This window comes from Austrofundulus limnaeus, unplaced genomic scaffold, assembly GCF_001266775.1.
Source record: "Austrofundulus limnaeus strain Quisiro unplaced genomic scaffold, Austrofundulus_limnaeus-1.0 Scaffold151, whole genome shotgun sequence".
Classification (NCBI taxonomy): domain Eukaryota; kingdom Metazoa; phylum Chordata; class Actinopteri; order Cyprinodontiformes; family Rivulidae; genus Austrofundulus; species Austrofundulus limnaeus.
The window spans coordinates 17,784-22,868 of NW_013952553.1; positions in this window are offsets into that span (position 1 = coordinate 17,784).

Here is a 5,085-nt window from a genome sequence, read left to right on the forward strand (position 1 = left end):
CCCCACACAGTAATGCCCCGGGGCCAGCAGCACAGTAATCCCCCGGGGCCAGCAGCAGCAAGCTCACAGGCCCCGCCTGCACCCACTGCACCAGAGCAGATCCGGGTATGGACACAAAGGCCCGGGCCCCCAGGGCGCAACCCCCCCAGGCCAAGGCCCGATAGGGGCAGAGGACCCAGGCCCCACCAGGCAATCTATGGGCCAAGCCGGCACACACCCGAGCACACAGCCCAGCGGGCAGAAGCTCAGCCCACCAGAGGGCAGAGTGGCAGGGGGACGAAGCCCACCACCAGCAGTGGGACCTCACGTGAACCAGAGGACGGGGCAACCCAAGACCCAGCCTGACACATATCCGGTCATACACAGACAAAATCACACAATCACACCCTCATCCTCACACCCACTCATTCAAAGACACACAAGATGGACGCAATACTCCAATCATGCTCCCCATACATACTCTATACCCCCCCAGGTCCAGGACATGCACCCGCCCCCGACAGAGGGCAGCCCACATCCAAACCCAGGAGGTGGACCCAGTCATTCTGGGGTGGAAAGGAGCAGACAGCCAAGGCCCGGCCCACACCAGGCTGACCTGTCAGTTCCCCCACCGCAGTGAAGCCACACCCCCAAACACCCCTACATACCTCCAACGGCCAAGCACGCACCACCAGCTGACCTCTCCCCGAAATACGGCAGCCAGCCCGACCAGCAGGCCAATCACGGCAACCAGGAGCCATACCCCGGGAATCCAAACGGCTCCAGGGAAGTTGGAGCACCAATAATTACAATGGGGTGCGAAAATTTGGGCAGCCTTGTTAATTTTCCTGATTTACCTTTATAAATCATTGATTGTTTGGATAAAAAATATCAGTAAAAATATATCATATATGGGACAAACACAGTGATATTTAAGAAGTGAAAGGAAGTTGATATGATTTACAGAAAGTGTACAATAATTGGTTAAACAAAATTAGACAGGTGCATATGTTTTTGTATTCTAAGATTTTTTTCAGAAACGAACATAAATTCAGGAGTGGTCCAGACCTGTCGTATATTTTACAAGCAGTCCGTCTGCTGTTATCCAGACAGGTTTTCTTCACTAAACTTTATATTTCGTTAGTTTGATGATATTTTGAATAGAAAATAAATCACACTCCGTAATTATCTTGACAATAGGCTATTCTGCTTGAATTAGAGTTATAATTTTAAATGTAATAATTTAGACTAACAATATAAATTGTCCGTATGGCCGGCTTATCCACTATCGGGTGCGGGACCAGCAGCAGAAAGTGACACTTTCCAGGTCGTCCTGGGGGACTCCGAGATGTTCCCAGGCCAGAGGGGACACATAATCCCTCCAGCGAGTCCTGGGTTTTCTCCAAAGTGCCAGACTTATTTTGAAAACATTTTAAAATGCTTATTTCAGAACCGCATCTGAGACCACCTGCGACCGCGCGGGGGGTGGGGGGTTGTACGATGCGCAACAGTGTGGCTTCTGAATAAATTAAACTGGTTTAACACAGTTGTTTATACTTTTAGCAGCTCTTTTTATTCCACTGCTGACCTGCTAAAAATGACAGATTTTATCTTCTGGATCTCTGACAGCAGGACTTTGATCTCTGAACTCGTAAAGTTCTTCTTTTTAGTTTTTGCTGTCATTTTCATGAATGGACACTTCCTGATATCTGAGGCAGGAAACATAGCCTTATATGGTGTTTTTGGGGTGGTAATTATGCTAATCTCCTCTCGTGTGCACGAGCAGCTGGATACGAACAGGTGAATTTACGCAGCTCATTTACACACTTTTCCTGAAGATAGAAGAGTTTGTTGAATCTGACGTGACATGTTCGTACGAACCCTTTGTACGAACAAAAGTAAGAGAAATTTAGGATCAGAATACGAACATGTTCTTGCATGAGGCCCATTGTGAGAAAATGGAAGACCACAGGCACAGTTCAAGTCAAGGATTGAAGTGGCAGACCAAGAAAAATCTGGAATAAACAGAAGTGAAGGATGTTGAGAACAGTCAGAGTCAACCCACAGACCAGCACCAAAGACCTACAACATCATCTTGCTGCTGATGGAGTCACTGTGCATCGTTCAACTATTCAGCACACTTTACACAAAGAGAAGCTGTATGGGAGAGTGATGTAGAGGAAGCCTTTTCTCCGCCCACATCACAAACAGAGCTGCTTGAGTTATGCTAAAGCACATTTAGACAAGCCAGTTTCATTTTGGAATAAGGTGCTGTGGACTGATTAAACTAAAATAGTTATTTGGGCAGAACAAGAGCTGTTATGCATGGAGGAAAAAGAAGACAACACTCCAAGAAAAACACCTGCTACCTACAGTAACGTGTGGTGGTAGGTGCATCATATTGTGGGGCTCCTTTTTTGATGCCCAAATTTATACACCTGCCTAATTGTGTTTAACCAATTATTGCACACTTTCTGTAAATCATATCAACTTCATTTCACTTCTCATATACCACTGCTTGTCCCCTATATGATATAGTTTACCATTTTTTAAATCCAAACAATCAATGTTTTATAAAGATAAATCAGGAAAATTAACAAGCCTGCCCAAACTTTTGCACCCCACTGAACAGTAATAGGTGACACACTGCATTATGTAACATAACAGGTATAATTTTATTTTACCTTTAAAATTTGTTTATTTTGTTGCATTGAATCATAACTTTAAATTTTACAATTGATTTAAAATCAATTTTGAAATTGCATTAAGTAAAAAATGTATTGCATTTATTTTATTTTATTTTTTCAGGTTTTTTTATACATTGACAGGCCCTCATCTAGCCCGCGGACCACCAGTTGAATAGCCCTACCCTAATGAGGGACAGCATGCTGCTTACAAGCTCATTTCTGTCAGAGTTGGGTTGTTGTGTATAAAATGATGTTTGAGTGTTCCCTTTATTTTTCTGTATATAGTATGTTTGTTGACTTGGTGGAGAGCCTCTTTAATCACAATTCTGTATTCAGGAGACTACAGTGGTTGTTTTCAGCAGCGGTGCTGAACCAGGCTGTATGTAAATGAAAACAAATTAAACATTCTTTCATTATTATTTTCTGTGAAGTGCCTTGATTGGTTTTCTTGTGAATTGACAGTCTCCATGCAAACCTGAAGGAAGAACAACAGAATTCCCACAGACAGTTAAAACGGCTCAGGGGATTACAAATAAAGTCCTAATCAGCCGAGCCCTAATCATTAAAACATTTCTGTTGAACTAATTCTGCCACACATTATGTCCCGTTGTGACAGACATAAATATCTGTGAGAATTTAAAGGGTGCACCCCGGACGATCCCTCCCCCCCGTGCTCCACCCTTCTCAAATGATGTCCTCTCTCACAGAAGGCCATATGGCAGTGTGCGCCCCACTCCTCCTGCCAGCCCCTGCTCTGTGCGCAGCCGAACAGCTTGCTGGACACATAATTAATTTGCCTCAGCGTCTGCCATTTATTTTCCAACCTACATTTTGTTAATTGGACAAAGACAGTTGAAATCCTCTGAACGTTTCCGAAATTGTTAAGGTTACTAATTGTGTAGGATTTTACAAGATAGCACTTGCTTGTAGAACTACACGGGGGGAGGGGGTACTGAGGAGGAACCTGGTGTTTGTATCGCCTGTCGCCAAAACTGATGACTTTGCCCCATGTTTATCTCTAGAGTAGAGTTAGTAAATATCTTATTAACCAGCAGATTTATTTTAAGGGAAATCTAAAAGTGTAATCACTGGACTAAACTTGTCACTGATTAAATTTTGCAGTCCGACCCATTGAAGATGGCCACCACGCCATAACAGTTACTAATACTGGAGCTAAAATTTAGTGTAATGGTTTCTGAGAGGCATCCCCATCTGTTAGTGAAAAATTTATTTTGCGCAGATTTGCACAATTGATTACTTTAGTAAACTGTCTCTGTCTGTTAACGAAATATCATATGAAGCACCAAACAGATTTAAATGGAACTTCCAGTAAATACATATAGCCTGGTAAAAACCAGCCCCTTGTTCTACACTTTGCTTCAGACAGAGGGTCTAGACTCTCAGCTATTGAGAAACAATTTCTTGCTGGAGGCGTGGACTCTGTTGAAGTTTAAAACTATTGGATCTGATTTACCCAATGTCTAACATCTGGCCGTGATGTAGGTGCACCAGCTCAACCGTGAAGGAAGCTAAGCTAAGAAACTAACTGGAAATTATGAGCTGCAAACAACCATCCCCTATTGGGAAGAGAGAAGTACCGAGATGGTTGTAAATGAGTGCTGCAGGCTTTGTGAGACAAATTTAATTATATTTGGAAGCCATGCCAACATGGACTGAATGACTTCATTCACTTCCTCTACTGCCATTGCAAAACTACAGGCAAACTAAAACGGCACAGAAAATTGATGTCATCGTTCACAACTGCTCCTTCTGTTTGCTGATTGGCCCGGTTGAAAGTCTACCGTCTATGGGAGGAAGCCTAGATGGAGCAGCAAAGGGAAACTAGAATTGCTGGAACTGTGTAGGAAGGCAATGGCCAGGCTAAGTAAATAAGCACATACATTTCAAACACAAAATAGGTACAACTCAACTGACAAATATAGAGCTAAATTTTAGTCTGATGGTAGCTGAGTACAAACCCAAGCACATGCTCTGAACACTACACGTTAGCATTATTTTTTCTTATAACTTTGGCATTAACTGTTAGCATCAACATGTGTCTGTTCACAAAATATATCATGAACTGCTAAACAAATTTTAGTGAAACTCTCAGAAAGCAATCACAGGAGGTACATCTACAACTTATCATTTGGAGTTGAGTCACTTTATGAAAGCTGCAACAGATCTTTGCCAACACAAAATGGCTTCAGTTTTATAGATATTGAGCTAAAATTTGACGTGGTGGTAGCTGAGACTCATACATAACACACACTCTGAGCATGACATCTTGTAGTGTTAGTTTAGTGCAGAGATTCTTAACCTATGGGCCACCTTGAGGGCCTCAAAAGAACAACAGTTTTTAACTTTGGGCCGCAGAGGTCCGTGGGACCGCATTGATTTTGAAAAGGATGTAATACAC